Source organism: Erithacus rubecula, assembly GCF_903797595.1.
Source record: "Erithacus rubecula genome assembly, chromosome: 3".
NCBI lineage: Eukaryota > Metazoa > Chordata > Aves > Passeriformes > Muscicapidae > Erithacus > Erithacus rubecula.
The window spans coordinates 113281871-113299954 of NC_136689.1; the positions used below are offsets into that span (position 1 = coordinate 113281871).

The following is an 18084-nucleotide window of genomic DNA, read 5'->3' on the forward strand; positions in this document are numbered from 1 at the left end:
GCATATTCCTGTGACAAACAGACTTTTAAATGATAGCTGGAATTTGCAGTCCTTCAAGAGAATATTTACATCTGAGTAAAACCCAGATAATACTTTAACAGGTCTGTGACAAGTGCTCAAGAAGTTTGGAGGAAACTGTCTTAGATGGACTGTAACATGCACATGCACTTGTGCTTCTTGCTTTTACAAGATTCAATAAAAACTGTGAAAGGTTTTGGAGTTTCAACCCTACAGTAGTAGTTGCATGTTTTTTCTGTGAATTATATGGATAAACAGAAGGACCTTGTCTTTCATGCACATGCACTGAAGTTAACATTAATATACAAGTTTCATTAGGATCAAGATTAAGAGTTTAATTTGCATAAACTCTGAACACTTAATTCCAGCCACTGATAGTTGCAGGAGGTTAGCATCTCTATAAATTAAGTTCTAGTTAACTTGCTTAAACTTGTGCAGAGAACATGGAACATCATGAAATGATTAATTTTCAGGTCTTTGATTTTTCTACTAAGAATTCACATATTTTAAACATGTAAATGAAGACTTGTGAGTCAGGAAATCAAGATAATTATTGGGAGAGTTGATTTATGGTGCCAAACATCTTGCTCCTTCCTCTTGCCTACCTAGTCAAAGAAGTGCACACCAGCTAAAGCAAAGTAACCACACTCCCAAAAGAATACAAGTATTGATTATTCAAGATTGTCACATATTCCAGGGTGAAAAGGCATTTGGTATGAATTACAATAACATTTATTAACTAGAGAGACTTGACATTCCATGCACGTGAAAAAAAAAAATATCTGTCACTCTGGTATATATTAGGTACAGGTAAAAAAACCCAAAATCCCTCCAAACCAATAGTTCTGTACAAGCAAACACCTATACAAATGCAAACTTCCAGTGAAATCCAGAGCAGAGTCATATCAGTAGGACTCCAAGCTTGTTATAGGAATCTGTTCATGTAAAATACTTTGAAAGTGGAATATTATTGTTAAATAAATCTTTCAAGCTAAGCAGAATTGAATTGAAAGCTCATGACTGTATCTGGAGGGTGACCATTCTATACAGCAAAACGGAGTGTAAATTGTTGTCACCCTTCTCTGAATCCATTCTTTAGGAATACTTCAGCATAGCAATGCTGAAGATGTCAGCCTTTCACTGAAACCCTAAAGTGTAGCAGGTCTACTTGCAGTGTATACTTTCTAATTTTTTATCTGAATTTCTCCATGACTCATCCTGCTGTTGTCTGTCACTGTCACTGTGCTATCACTGGTGCTGATAGAATTGCTTGAAACTATGTTAGACCTTTTTCTATTGTACTCCACCAAAAGCTTATAACATAACTGTGTAGCAAGGCTGGTTGGTGACTCAGTGACTTAGTAACAGCCTTTGAAAGTCTTACTCTATAATATAATTCAGCATCTCAGCAGACAGTTGATGGTAGGTACATAGCAGTGAACTTGTCTTTCATTTTACACCACAATAGACTATTTGCAAAACCATCTTGGTGCAAAAATAATTTTTAAGAAAAGTGTAATATAAGCACAGCCCAAGCTTCTACTTAAATTAAACCTACTTTGCTCTGTAAGACACTGCAATCCTCAGTGGATGATGAGATAACGAAAAACATTCAAGGCCAGGAACTGGCAGTCACTTGAGGACTGACTGAGTTATCAAGACTTTGATCCTGCTGTCTTGCTGCAGCAAGAGTATGAATCATCTGCACCAAACTGCTTTCAGAAGTGATACTTATTCACTGCCAGGTTCATGGACATGCCCTCAAAGTCTGAGCATGTTCTGAAAGCAATAAGGACTCAGTAGACCCAACCCTGTCACATGGCTGTGAGAATATGCATCATACTATATATAAGGGGAGCAAAAACTTGTGTAAGTTCCTTAACTCTCATCTCTTCATCCTACTCTGCTATCATAATTATATTTCCTTCCCAACACTCCTTTCACATACTGAATTAAAAATGGGTCTATACTGCCTCCAGTTTGTATTGTCTTAGCACATAGAAAACTTTAAGATGAGTCATTGACAATTTCATTTAGCACTAGCTTCTCTGTTTCCAGCTGAAGGCCAATCATCCCCACTGAATTTCCTAATGTACTTTTATTAGCATGTAAAAGCACTGTTCACTGCCTGCCTTCACAGGCTGGGGCATCAATATTTTATTTACAGAAGAGCCCAAGTGTGAAAAGTCATGTTAGAACCTGTGGATAGATTTCCATTCTTCCTGAAATGGCAACCATCCTCTTTGCTGATCACCTGGGATCACGATGAGGTAAACCTGGGGGATTAGAAATACTATACAGTGTGAACTAAAATTGGATTATAATGCACCAGTCTGCGACTGGTGTCATGCCAGAGTCAGTCTAGACTGGAGAACTTTCTGCAGGGTAGGCACCAATGTCAGCTTTTCACTATGGCTGCTGTCACTAGGACATATCAACATTTTTTGCCCTGTGCAAGACAGCAGCGTTGTGAAGGTCCAAAGAGCAATTACTTTTAAATACAGTCCCTTGATGTAATTTCAGAGGAAATGTGTGGTTTCCATGAGTGCTCTTCCAGCAGCTTTGTTGAGAAGCGGCTGCCCATTGTTGGCTACTGCAAGTTAGCAAGTGTCAGGTTTTAGATGATGAAATCAATGTGGCCTAGTTTCCAGTGGGTCAGTGTTTCAAGTTCCTTCACCATCCCTGGCAGATGATGGAGGCCTGCTGCCTTCTCTGTGTGGGTTATTCCTGGAGCTGAGGTAAGATCCCCTGCCTGACAGGGACAGTGGTGCTGTGCTGGCTGTGGCCAACACACAGTGACCCATGAGCCTGTGTGGGCAGGGGAGAGCTGAGAGCAGGGGAACTCGTGCTGCAGATCCTTTCTCCAAGTGTTATACTTTGTAAGGATTTAATACCTTTGGGCCTTTCTGCCTGTAGTCAACATTACCTCTTGGATTCAAAAGTTATGAGAAGGAGAGAGACAGGTCAGAGACTGACTGACAGATAGAGAGAGGGCCAGGCAATGTGAGCCCATTTATTTCCTTGAGAATAAATGAAATAATTAATTGTAGATTGTATGTTGGAGGGTGGGATTTTCAAAAGCTCTTAGATCCAGAGTGGTAACTTTATTTATGCACCTCATCTTAACTCAGATTAAAGGAGAATTAGGAACTTAAGTAACTGTTAAAGTCTAACCTAAATGACTTCAATAGGATTTGCTGTATCAGTTGATTAGCCTTAATCCCATTTGCTGTATTTAAAATTGTAGACGATAGGAATTTTGGCACTGATTTTGAAGAGTCTACCATTTTATAAAGCTTACATAAAAGCAATGATGATGCCTGAAAACCTTGAAAAATGTACAGTCACAACATTAGGTGCCCTAATTCATGCCCTGGTAAAAATGTCACTGGGGAAACAAAGTTTTAGACTGCTGACAAACATTCAGCACTGAAACAATGTTGGTACAAATTTTTGCAGTGATGGAAAAAAAAAATATTGGATGAGAGATCTCCCATTTCCTATAGCCAGTTAAAACATGCAGTGTGTCAGAGAAGGCCACCAGTGAAATGTTGTGAAGGCACAATCAAGGCATTACTTCCTTTGGTTTGCTTTACTTGTACGTGCAGGGTGTGCAGCAAAGAGCCATATGTCGTGGTAGATAAGGTGCACTGACACTGTCAGGAGCTGTGAGCAATTTCTGGCTGATAACTATTTGCAGCAAGGATTGTAGATGAAAGCAAGCAGAGTGATGAGAAGTAGCGATGTAATACCTTTGCCTGCTGGGCATTGTAAAACTAAGATTGGTATGCCTCAAAATTAATTTTTCCTAGTCAAATGGAAAGCAGATCCCATCAGTGGGACCAATATTTCACTCTCAGTATTTTTTTTCACAGGCAAGTTGCCTTTTAAGAGAAAGACTAATTAGCTGTAAAATGCTGTTTCTTTGAACTGTGAACAAGGATTTATCTGTATGTTTTTCAAAGTTTTTACAAGTTATTTATTACGAATATAAATAAATCTGTCCAGAGGACAGCCACCTATTTACTGCAGTTCAACATTACAAAATTTGCTTTCATTTTATACTGTAGACCCCAAAACCTATGAGAACATTATGTATCAAAATATTTGTATTTGAATTTAAAATGTCAGATGGATATTTAGATACTGCACTTGCAGTGACTAGACTGTCAACATTGGACATTTCAGAACAAAAATTCAGTCCAAATTGGCTGATCTCTGTACAAGCAGATTGGTAATCCTCTGTGAAAGCCTTGAGTTTAAATGAGGAATATCTTCTGCAAAGAAATATTTCTGAGTAGTTTTATTGCCAAACCTAGATGAATGGCTTGATTTTCAAAAGTGCTTAAACTTGCACAAAGTGTCAAAGGAGGAAACAGGATTTCTCAAATTTATGTCTATTGAAAAGCTTATCTCTAGGAACTTATAATGAAGTTGGGCAGTCTAAGCAGTGCAAATAGTTTGACCCATTTAAATTTTAAGCATTAGGGTATTATTTACCCATATCCCTGACAGCAAAACCAAAGCTAATAAATAACCACATTGCATCATTGTTTCTTGCTGCTTTCAGGGAAAATCTGTTTACTTGGACCCTTGCCTGCCAAATGAAACAATATTTGAGTCCTTCAGTGAGATATAAACTTCAATCCAGGTGGGCAATCACTGGGTATTAACTGACTCAGATGAGTTAATAAATGAATTAGGTTTTTTTATTCTTGATTTTCTCTACTTTCTTCAGTTAATTTAACTAGAAAAGAATGCTTTCTATATTGCTGATAATAAACATATTCACAACCTCAATGCAGCACCATTGAAAGAAGCATACATGAGCCATTTTTATCTTTTAGTGCATGAAGGCAGCCAGAGGACAGACCTGTCCCTAGGCAATGAAATAAGTCTTCCCTGTGGTGTCCTTTCAGCTGTCCAGGCAGAGAAACCCAGTATCATATCAGTGAAATTCAATAAAAGGCATGAGCACAGAAGGACTTAAAAGGTAGTTCCATAATGTGGTTAACCCCGCAAAATACCTGTGATTCCAAAAAAAAACCCCATGCAAGATAAGTAATATGCACTGATGGCACTACTACTACATTTGATGTTGCTCTGTTCTCTTAGGTTCTGTGCAGATGCAGAATGAGTTGGTCTCTGGCCTTGAAGTGCAGCCTGTACCTGAAGAAACACAAAAATAATTAGACAGAGGACAGAAAACAGTGAAACCTACTGGTCAAAATAAGAAGCCTAAATATTGCATGTCTGCAGCCTAGTTCTAGAACTTGCCTAGACAAGAGCTTCAAGAAGGGGCTGAAAGCAGCAGACTCCTTTTAAAGAGCTTTTCCTAACAGTGAGGCAGAAGCTGGCCTGCACCTATTTCTAACTCACTGCTAAAGAAAAGCTGATGCCATTGTTAAATGGACACAGTAAAAAGTGCTTTGATTTGAGGATAAGCATCTTAGGTTTGATGTGACAGATAAATTGGAGTATACAGAAACACACAGAGAGCTAATACTTTCAGATGTGCACAAAAAACCAATCTTTATACCAGCCATGTGGGTGGGTGTGAGCAGGGCAAGACTGAATTTGACAAAACCAGAACAAGGTGTCAATAAATGAGAAGGAGAAATTCAACTTATGATAAAAAGAATTCTATCCTATACAGAGTGAATTATAGGAAAAAAAAGAAAAAAAAAAAAGAAAAAAAGAAAAAAAAAGAAAAAAAGAAAAAAAAGAAAACAAAGAAAAAAAAGGGTATGATTTAGGGATGAGGACATGGGGGACCCTGATGTTCAGGTATAGCCAAAATGACAGACAGAGAAATGACATCTGCCACAGCAGCAAGGAGGAGGCAGAGAAGGGTTGTCCTGTGAGGGGGAGGCTGTTGGCTAATCATCCATCAGAGGAAGCCTAGAAGCCATACAAGTATATCAGTTGCCAGATAAATGTTTGGAAGTGAGAAGTGGATGTGATAACCCTAAAAAAGCACAACCAATTGCATAGAAATAAATGGTATTTGATATATATCTGATGGCAATACAAGCACAAAAGAGATCACATACTGTAGTGTATCTCAGAACTGTTATTAGTCATCTCTGTCCTGTGCAAAGCAGTAAGGGATTTCATCTTTGATTTCTAACAGTTATTTTCATCTCATAACCTACTTTTACACTGAGGGGGTAAAAAGTTTTGTTTCCAAACAAAAGTAATATGGTCTTAATGCATATAGGTGATATGGCCTGTTACTAACCTCCTTCTGTCTGGTGAAAGAGTCATTCATTCCAGCTTTTTGTTTGCTTGTTTGTTTGTTTTCCTTACATATTCAATGTTTAATTCATTGCAAACACCTTGATTATTCGTTCTCTTTAATCATCTTCATTCTGTGAGAGAACTTGGTGACAAAGTACAGAAACTATGCTTTTAGGACATCTTCACTATTTCTCTAGCTTTTTAAAAGCTAGCAAAGCAATTTTTTTCCCCTTTGCAAAGGCTGTGGGGCCTGGCTTTCGATCAAGGCATATTTCTGGAGCACTGCCTTCAAACTGACTTCTTTGTAAACTTAACATTTTCTGTCTTACAGATCACCCCAGAAAATGTTTCTAAAACACCAACATCACTCAGTTATGTAGATTTACACTGAAAATGAAAGTGACCTGGTTTAAAACTAACAGCAGTTTCAGAACATGGCAGGGGAAAATCATTCCTTACTTAACCTGAACAAATTTCCAGTCAGCATGCATTGGAAAATTCACAAACTAACTGAAGTTTTTCCTAGCTTAGCATCAAATACTAAAATATCCATATTGTCTTATTTTGATCGTGAATTAGTTAATAGTTAATTTCTTTTACTTCTTTTTACAAGAAATTATGATTAAATCACTTGTTTAAAAAAGTGAAAATTTAGATAATGTTATGTCACTAAAACAGACATTAACCCTTTCCTGTTCCCAGCTAAGCTCTTACCAAAGTGATGTATTTTCCCTTCAAATAACATTAAAGATTATAACAGTAAGTGCAATGTTCAAGAACAGATCTCAGAGTATGCTCCTTCTGCATCTTGATTTGAAGATGTTCTGTCCTGAGATTGGCACAGGGAGTAGCTCCCTTCCTATTTTAAGGACTCACAGAGCCAAGGGCTTCTTTCTTGGCTCTCTGCTGAGACGACAAACTACAGTTCTGGCCCTGACTATGCAGCAGACTTATGATGCCATGAATAAAGATTTTATCAGCTCCCTCACAAGAAAATTAAACAGAAGTGGTAAAGTACGAACTAAGTTGTTAAAACTCACCACAAACTTAGCGAATAAATAAGCTGAAAAAAGAATAAAATCTACAACCTGATCTACCCAAATGTGACTTCTGGTTTAAAAGAAAGACTTGATTTTTGACACTTTGGCATATTGAGAAAAGAAGGCTCTGAGGTGCAAAACTAAAACTGGCATTAAACTTTAGCAGGAACAAAAAACTGAAGGAAGAAAATATGTCTTAATAAAACTTGCATATCCATTTCAGATCTACGATAATGAAGAAAATGAGAAGGAGGAAGATTTTGAACAATCAACTGTGTATTAATTAAGGACTGCACTAACATTTTCTAATCTGTGTATTTCAGATTATGGATATCATCATTATTCCAAGATGCAATGCAGATAATTAAGCCTATTTTTTCATGCCCTGTAAATTATCTTTCCACAAAATGCTGCGTTTCTGATTAATTCCTTCTCTATAGCTTTCCAGTGACCCAAATCCTTAATTTTCCTTAATATTCTTAGACTGTTTCTTCATAGACCAGATTTTAAACATGAAAAATACTTGACACGATGTGGAATTATAAAGGTGAGAGGTCAACTTCCCATGTACATCATCTAAGTTTGTTCACCTTACTCTGCTTCCCACCCTTGTAGTGAAAAGGGCCTTTGCTCTTCAGCTATGAGCAAACCAAACTTTTTGCTGCACCTAAATGACAGATGACATCTCACTGCAGTGCACTTAGCAGTAATTAGGTCTGAATTCTCCAGGTTCACACGTACACCCTTTAGAGACCTTAATAACAGCCTCTCTAGAATCTCTTCAATATGGCAATTCACACATTGCTTTTCTTCATATAATTTTAAACATTTTTTTCTATGAATAACAGAAGCTTGGCTAACTCTAAATTTGTCCTGTGTCTCTTAAACTATTCCAGCTGTGATTAATTTGATTTTCCTTATTATCAACAACTTCTAGTGCAGCACCTCCAATTCATGCCCAGCCTCAGCCTTACCTTGAGTTTCCCACTGGGCTCTCCCAGTTCAGCTCTTCAGCTGCCTCACTCCCAAATCTGCCCCATCAATCAGATCCCTCTCATGGTCTCTCCTTTGCCAGCCTACTCCTTGGACAAGCTTTGAACAGGTGCTCTGAGTCTCCTCAGCCACCTGCCTGGGTGCAGGGGAAAGGAAAAAGGATAGGCACAAGTTCAGTGTGCTTCCTCCAACTCCTCCATCTATTCTCCCCTTACTATACTAATTAAAGGAGTTTTTTCTCCTGGAGTCTGCAAGAAACAAAAAAATGCTTTTTTGAAAGGCAGTTCTCTCAAAACCATGTGCAGAGGGAGGCCTGGATCACCAGAATTTCACCTTCAAGGCAGAAAGAGAGGAAACTGGGGTGTCTGAAGGCTACAGGTGTTGCAGCTTCTCCTGGAAGCTGGAGGGACTTCAGAGTTCCCACAGGGGCACTGGACAGCAGTTTAACAGGACTCACATCCTCTTAAACAGAGAAGCAGCGTTGGGAAAAAATCATTTTGCCAGAAGCTTTTATTGTCAGGTTGCAAGGTAGGGGAATTATTGGGCAACTGACTGGTGCAGAGCTGACCAGGAAGTCTGGGGCAGCTGTACCTTTTTTACAGCTCCAAAGAAGCCAGTTTACACTAGGATGAGTGATTGCACAGCACATGGTTAAAGAATAACTTGAGAAAACAAGCCTTGGTCTCCACAAGGAAATTGGAATAGTGTCCATAATTCATATGTGAATGACTGGCCATAGGGGCCTATCTGGCCCCTCCCCTGGTCGTGTGCTGTATCACAACAGCCTTCTGCATTCCTTACTGGAAGTTAAACTTCTCTTCCAAGTGATAAAGCACTCAGGCAATGCCAACATTTGTCTTTATTTAATGTATTTAAAGAACTACTTATCCAAATCACTTTGAGTCTGGACATAAACTTTTTATTCAAATGCCAAAAATACAAATGGAAAACAATCTATTATGAGGGTACCAAAGGTGAAGAACCACTGAAATTTATAACTGAGAACAGTATATCTCCATAATGGTGAACATCTAGTTATACTTCTGCAACAGAAAACTTGATTCTGGAAAAGGAGGAGCCCAAGCATTTGGATAGCAATCTTATTCCTGTTGCCAGGAATATTCCGGTTGGAGTGTTGACTAAGGATTTATAATTTAGTATTTCTTAGTCACAACGACTTCCAGTTGCCCTGGTATTTCAAGCACCACCTAGTGGACCTATTTAAAAGCTACCAAAACAAAACAAGGAGTAAAGTATTTTTACTTTTCATAGTATTCATGGCAGCTGCCAGTCTCCCCTCTTTAAAACTTGCTATTTGATTGCTTGCTCATAGCAAGTCACAACAGCTCTGAGAAACACTAAGTTAATATAGGTGAACAAATACTGCTTAACTTGCACAAAATTTGGCTTGTACTGAGCCTTAGTGTAGGACATTCTCCTCCCAGCTCATTATGCCCAGAACATTAAAATGGATATGTCCTTCAATTTTCAGAATTTCCTCAGTGAAGAAAAATAAACTTTCTCTTCTAACTGAAAACAAGTGAGAAAGACTGATTACTCATGATTTTAATACTAGAAAACAACTAACCAAAGAAAGAAGGTATTTCTAACCTTGTTCACCAGGCAGTTAAATGTGGCCATATAATTATGTGAGCATATAATTTAAAAATGTAGTATATTAAACTCAGAGACATTTGGTAGGGGTCCTATCTGAGCAATTCCCTATAATAAATATAATACAACATTAATCAATTCCCTGCTTGTTAATATTTTTACTCTTCTTGTTGATTTAATTTAGTTATAGAGGGATGGTTACTTATTTTATGATCTGAGCAGTGCATCTTAAAGTATATAATTCATGCATTACATATTACGTATGAGGAACATTTTTCGGTAAGACTTCAAAATTTTTGTTAAAAGAAACTGAGATTTGATTGAAAATAATAAATACTGGGATCTTTAAAGTGATGGGCATTCAGCCTAAAGTAAACTAAATTTGTCACAGGACTGGGACCAAACCTTGAGAGCCTTGTCTAATTAGGGGGCTTAATTCCAGATTTTGCAGTTAAGATTAGGTAATAGAAATGGCCATGACTAGACAACTAAAACAGAAAGAATACTGTGAAATGTCACAATAAGAGAAAGGACTGTCATGCCAGAGTCAGAATGAGTGTTTATGAGATGCAGGTACTGATCTGAAAGATCAAAACAACTCCAAACAAAAATTAGTGAAGTAATTGAAAGCAAAAACCACTGTTTAGAAAAAAACAATTCTGAGCTCTCTTACATGTAAACACTTTTGAGTGGACTAGAATTAATAGTGTTGATCCAGCAGCTGATCAGACATTTAGTTACATAAGTTAATGAAAAGCTTTAAAAGAATTGAGACCTTTTACATCTGGAATGAAATACAGCAAAGATTGCATATCTCTCTTTGATGAGGCTGTTAAAATAAAAATGGATTCACAATAGCCAATGGCTTATGGGTTCCATCTCTAATTAGCTATGTCAGTTGTATTTTACATTTATGCATTCAATTAATCTATATTTAGAAAAAAAAAAGCGCCTTAGCTCTGGCTTTTGTATATTGAAAGTATTTTTATGCATTTTAAACTGAACTCAGAGTCTAGATTTAACTTGCTATTTTACAGGAAGGCATGACAGGAAATAAATGCATTCTTGTAAGTAACACGGAGTTACAAGCAGAGATAAAGAACAGACATTTGTCATTAACAAAGAAATGTAGTTACTATTGGTTGGCTGAATGCGTATGATGAATGTACTATCTACCAATCAACATAATTTTATCTCTATTTTGAAATTACCTAAGTTGGTCTGGTCTGTATGTAGTACATTACAAGATATCTCTGCTTTAAAACAGAATTGCAGTCTTCCTACATATACTAACAGGGGAATTCCACTTTGGTGCCTATTTGTTCATGGTATTCTTTTGTAAATACCCAGATATTAAGCTATAAATAAAACATATTTATTTTGTGTCTAAAAAATGTGCTAGAAATACCTTAATCCTGGGGATGCCAAGTGGCTGTGCTGACTAAGTCAGTGGAGGCCTTACAGATTTTGAAGAAAACAAAACTTCTTCCTCTCCCAGATTTGCATTATTTTAGAGTAGTGCAAATACAAAATATCAAATGTTCTGATTCATAGGTCTCCTTCTAAGAACAATAACAGAGAACTCACCTTGCTTAGACTTCCCTTTATAGACAGCAGGCTCTAGACACAGGGTTTGGAGAGAGGGATTACTTTAATTCTCTCCAGATCTGTCAGAGCTTGGAGCTAGAGCTGGAGATAACCTTCCAGTTCATCTACAGCACTTTGCTGTACGACTTTTAAATCTAACCACTAAGCAAACTACACAGCAAAAAGCATCTAGGAAAAAAAAAAAGCAAGCATCACTGAGAGAAGGATTTTAGATAGTTTTTTAGATAGTTTTAGATAGGTTATAAAATTGATGAAAATCTCCAAAGTTTAGAAATCAGATTGATGGAATGGGATGTGGTGTAGATGCTGGGAGAAGAGCCAAATCACTCATATGACCAAAGACAAAAGTTGCAGGATTTCTTGAGCAAGAATGAAAACAGAGGATCCTGCAAAAAAGACCCAACTTTCTGCCATTTCTGGGGGATTTGGTGGGGGGGGGGGGGGGCAGGAAAAGAAGTAAAAGTAAAAGGGAAAAAAGAAATAGGGCCCTGCTATGACAGGAAGAGCCAGGCAGTAAAAGTATTTCATTTATATAATGAAATAATCAAGAGTGCAGGAATCAAAATGCCTCAGTCACATGCAGAACAGGACATCAGAAAAGTTTTCAGGTATTTTCCACCGTGGCAAACAAAAAAATCACAAATACGATGATAAAATCATGCACCCTTTCCATAATGTATTTAACATTTATTTTAAAAAATAAGTGCAAAGGCAAATTTATGGAACAGTTGACTGTCCCAACAAATGCACATCATGTCTCTTTGATACAGTAGATTTTATTTTAATGACAAAGATTATTCTTGAACCTAATGTCTGAGGTGGAAACAACAGTTTGTCTTTGAAATTATAATTGTTCCTGACAATTTTCCTTGAATATCAGAAAATTATGAAGTTAAACTAAAATTAGAGAATAGCACTCTGTGCATATTCTCAGGCAAGCAGGCTAGCATGTGAGGCTCCTAAAATACTAGCTTTGTGTACATTTACCTACAGCTCAACAAAGCCCAATCTTGAGACAAGAATGAAACACATAAGCAGCTGTGTTGGAGTAAAAATGTCACAGCCTAAATGGAACTCAAGAAGCTTTTCCTACTACAGGTCACCTAAAAATAATTTGACAGATGGGGGTATCTAGCAGTGTCTGTACAATAGTTCCATGCTTTTTCTGATCTGGCACATGGAATATCTTGAGACAGGTAGGAACAGGCCATGGGCAGTTTGGTAATGGATTGGGAAAAGTAAAATCCAAATAGTGCTATGATGCAGAGCAGAAATAACCCAGCTGTATAAACTCCATCTACTGGGAATCTTCTGTAGCCCTCGGGGTGTAGTCAGGAGGATGGCAGAGCCCAGCTTCAAGCAGACAATTATGATGAGCAATTTGTACACCAAAGATAGACTGCTCTATGTGATTAGGAGCAAAGGCAGTAAGAGACATTAATTTTACATGAAATATGAGTGATATTTAAACTAAAAAAATAGACTGATGGTCAGGAGGGTTTCACAGAGAGGATGTAAGTATTAAAGAGCGTATATATTTAATTTTTAAGACTGTCATTTGTAAGGATTAACAAGAGAAGATCTGTCAGTAACTAATCACAGCCTGCTGTATATGGCTACATGTTCCCTTAAGCCAAACATTGAGCATACACTGGTCTCAAATATACCAATCCCTTCATATACATTAGTATCTCTGTGGAAAAGAGCTTGCCAGGGTGAAAAGCTTCTGTCTTGCCTCATGCTCCCAGATAATGGAGCCCACTAAAAATAACACACTGCATAACAAAGGAAATAAAATCAAAGAATATTGGAGGTGAAATCATTGTTGGTTAAATGCAGTAATTTCTATTTTAAAGGCAGCATACACTAATTTAGCTCCTTTACTTTGTCATAGTGCTAGCTTAGAGCTATTCTATATTCTATTTAATTGTCCATCACTTGTAATTTTATTCTATGGTTTATAATCTATCATACAATTTTGCAGTCCTTTCATGCAATGTTTTACTTGAATTTTTTCCTTAGTGCAAACCTGTATTTCCTCATTCCCAAAAAGTGTATCAACAACATTAACATACTATATAACTTTATCACTCTTTTTTGATCAGTGTATTTTCCAGAATGCCTGTTGCATATTTTGAAATACACTGTTATGTAGATGCTACTGTACATTCAGAACTGTTCAAATCTTGTAAAAAAATGCTTGATAGCATCTAGGACCTGCCCTGGACCTCAACATAGAAATGAATTTCTCACAGAAGGCAGAACATGTAGTTATTTAATAACTACTGAGTAAATTATATATGACAAAGTCTTTATTTATTCCTATATTTAATAGCTCAGAACTATTAAGTCACACAGAGAGAGAGAAATTATTTATCTGCAGCTGAGCTGTTTGTCACTCCTTTCTACCCATGTTTTGAGGACTTTCATTAAGGCAATGATCCTTTATGCCACATGAAGTTGGGCACCCCAATCTCTTGACCCCAGCTAAAGCCAAGGGGCAGCTGAGGAGTGCTCACAACTGGGACATTCTGGAACCAGTCACCAACACCTGAGCTTTGACTTTGATGAATCATTCACAGATTCTCTCAGTCACAGAAAATAATAAAAGTATTGGTTAGTGGGGTTATCTGAAGGCCACATAGTCTGGCTTGCTGTTTGGAGATGGTCTATCAACAACACTAGATCATAATGCACTGATGTATTTTTATATTTTTTGAGACAGGAGAAACAGAAGAATGCTAGCAGGTGTTTTCTACTTATTAACAAATATTTTCATAATTCTTTTGAGCTACAGTTTGGCTACACTGAAAAACAGAGGCAGCAGGCTATTTTACAGTTTGTATGTTATCTAGTGTTAAAGATTCTTGGAGACACTTTCTGTGTGTGGCCAAGACTTGATAAAGCACCTGTTTTACAGTCCAGTGACAACCTTGGAGATGTATGAGGAAATCATGATATTTTTTTACATTTTAATGGTTGAGAAATTTCACTGCATTTTCTGAGCACTTCAGAACTTGTGCATTAAATCTCAATCATTCTCAAAGAAATTGTTACCACAAAGTTTTCCTCACTTTTAAAAATATGTATGTTCTTCTGGTTTTGTCCAGTGAACCTAAAGGGAAAAAGGCATCTCAAAATGGTAAACACAGTCATCCTTCAGTTTGCTTTTAAGCTGGCAGAATAACTATGCTAAAAGCAGTAATGGGAAAATCCAAAAGGTTTTGCTGAACGTAACTTTGATAAGAACCTACTGATTTCAAGATTAAACAAAAGGAAATTGTCCTCCTGCTGAGCACTGTTGCAGTCTAGAGCTACATTTCTAGAAGGGCCCCAAGTCCTTTCCAGGGTCATGAGCACATGTCCATTTGATACGCATTTCAAAGAACCACGAGGAAATGGAATCTTGACAAGAATATTCCTGTTGGTTGGCACTCCCTGTCCAATTAAGTCAATTCAGAAAACTGCCAGCAGAGTGGCCTAGAAATGGCTCCACTGGCACCAGCTCTGCAAGTCATGCACACGGATGACGCAAACCTTCAGCACGATAATCTGATGGCAAAGGGTGGTGGAACCAAACCAGCACAGTTCAGATCACAACAATATTCCTGAACGCTAACTACTGGACCATGGAAAATTAGAGGGGATGAAAAAGAAGCCTAAAAGCATTTTGAAAAACGAACCGTATATATTTCCAAAGTCTCTAGAGCCACATAAGGCCGGGACTTGAACTATAACATTACAGAACTAATTGCCACAGAGCATTCCAGCAAGTCCTCAGAGGCTTGCATTATTCCCCATCAAAAAGGTTCATTTGAGCCTAAGCTTGCAATGCAGACTGGAATCCTGCTGAACTTGCACTTTCTTTAAGGATAATTTTCACTCTACCACATTCCTAACGGTATAGATAAGGAGGAACAATGTAGAGCCACTTGCAAGCACAGACACCAACATTATCAAAAACTGCAAATATTTGCAGCACATTGGATTTTTGTCAATAACATCACAGCAATCCTGATAAAGTGAATAAAGAAATCATAGCACTTTTATTTATTCCCCTATTACATTGCATATTTAACTAAATAGATGTTACTAAGTCACTAGGGGCCAGCACTATCTCTGAGGCAATACAGTATTTCTACAAAAGAAGCACCATTTAAAACTCCAAATATTCAAAAACAACTGTCAGTGTCATAAAATAAAAGGCCTTGGGTCAATACCAATGAGATGTTAAGTAATAAATTTGAGTTCTCCTTTCCTGATGCCCGTTTTAAGTTTTTGGCTGTTTTCTTTTCAGACTTCTTTGTCTAATCAGGGTGGCCAAAACCATTTAAAACACCAGCATTTTAATATAATTTTATGATTCCAAAAGTAGAAGATAAAGCCACATTATCTGGATCACAGTATAAAAACTTAAGAACTGGCAATTGCTATGAACCAGATGGTTTAAAGGCTGTTGTTTCACTGGACCAGATTCCCTAATGGATTTCTGTGACTGATTCTTTTTTAGTGTTACTGATGTCAAATTTATGGTCTCTAGGGTTGTAACTGGAATTTTCAGTGCTGTATTCCCCATGTAACTTGGTGGGATGTACCCATGGCCAGTAATCCCCATGACCTAAGAAATGCTGAGATCTGAATTCTCTCATCATTGGGAAGAGATTAGAAGCCAGATTTCTCATGGCAGTATTATCATTACCACACCAAAATGCATTCCAAGACTGAAGCTATTTCACTGTGGCTAAATGAAATAAGGATAGATGCTGCCCAGAAAACAACAAGAAACCCCAACAAACCAAAGGCAGAAATAAATGCCTAGTCTATCAGTAAGGGGACTGTCTAATGTGGGCACACCTTCCAGACCCTGTGCTCTGTTTGACTCACTTTTACTTTTCTCCTGACTATTCAATCTTTTTGTATGCATGTTAAAACACTTCACTAAGAAGTGAAAATCCCCTCATGTCATACCTGCCTATGGATTAGAAAAACTGTAAAAAAGAGAAAGAAATGTGATTTCAAAGACTGAATCTAAGGGTTCCACCTGTTTTTTTTAACTGCTGTGCTAGAGGCAGGAGTGCAGTCTTACTTGTGGGTAGTGTTCTAACCAAAGTCAAATTTGCAGATCTACTAAAGGCTGACTAGTTTATCCAGGTGTCATAAAAGATCAACTTTAACCTTGCCAGCTCCAGTTTAAATCCATGATATTTTGTCCTTGCCCTCGATGTTTGAAATGCATAAAAATATTTGACTGCTTTCTTCCTATCCCAGCTCATTCTTCTCTTTCTAACCTAACCAAGGCCATTTCTTTCAATCTTTTCTTTTAGAACCTATTTTCCACATCCAGACCTACATCATCTTTGTTGTTTCCCTCTCTACTGTTGGGTATTCCCTTATGGGTAGTGGTCAAAATTACAGACTGTGCTGCAACAGTGTAAATGAACATTCTGCAAGTCTTACATACACAAATTCTGGGTAACTTCCAGTAGAATGTTCACTTTTTGGCAATTTTAAGAAATTACTTGCCACTATAAACTGACTCCTCATCCAGAAGTGTTATTTCCCCAAGATAACTTTGTGTAATTGTTAAAAAAAAAAAAAACAATCAAAAAACAACAAGACAAAACAAGAATACTTTAATTTTAGAAGAAAAAACAGATGCATGAAGTTTTAAAAGGGACTTGGACTCACGGGTCCAAGGAATGCACCTTCCCATTGCCCTGACAGTCATGCTTACACAATTGTACTGAAGGCATTCACACCTCCAGACTCTAAGCAGCATATTAACTACAATGCTGACTTTTCTGATTCAAGTTTCTACTTAATTCTCCCCTGGGGCATTGCCTAAGTGATCTTGGATTTTACTGGCTGCTGCAGGAAGCCCCTGTACAATTGCTTAACTGTTCCCATCTCTATACAATCTCTGAACTTTTCCAATCACTTAAGGACTGCTAATTCATTACAATGGAGTTGAAAGCAGCTAGGTAAAACTCCTGCATTTGATGAAGCATCGATCGTTCTCCCATCAAACCTGTACTACAGCTGAGGTACCCGGGCAGGAGCGGAGCAGAGGGGATGCGAGCTTGCAGGATAAGGGTTCTGAGAGGTGTGACACGGTGTGTCCCCCGTGAGCTCAGCAGCACAGACTGCATCCAGTTCTGGACTCCACAGTGCAAGAGAGGCATGGAGCTCCTGGAGCACGCCTGGGGAGAGCTACAGAGCTAATCAAGGGTCCGGGGCATCCCCTTTATGAGGGGGCTGGACCTGCACGAAATAAATTATAGTTTATTTTTGATTATACTTCATTCGGTTTAATCTCTTTATTATCTATTACAGCCCCATCAGTGTGTCTAGGGAGGGTGCTCCAACAGATGATCCAGACACTTCGTGGCAGTGCCAAGCAACAGGACAAGAGGCAAGGGACAGGAACCAATACACAGAAGTCCCACTTGAACGTGAGGAAGAACTTCTTTACTGTGTGAGTGACCATGCACTGGAGCAGGCTGCCTCCCTAAATTCCAGAAGAGTCTGGATACAATCCTGTGCCACGTGCTCTGAGATGAGCATGCCAGAG

At 37.9% G+C, this 18084-nt stretch overlaps 1 long non-coding RNA gene across 1 annotated transcript; it reads left to right on the forward strand.

Moving 5' to 3' along the window:
- The first annotated feature begins 2603 nt into the window (after positions 1 to 2603).
- On the forward strand, positions 2604 to 6722 carry LOC306800621. Its single transcript, XR_013773881.1, has 3 exons — positions 2604 to 2756; positions 4589 to 4669; positions 6590 to 6722. It is a non-coding gene; the product is annotated as an uncharacterized lncRNA (long non-coding RNA).
- The last annotated feature ends 11362 nt before the right edge of the window (positions 6723 to 18084 follow it).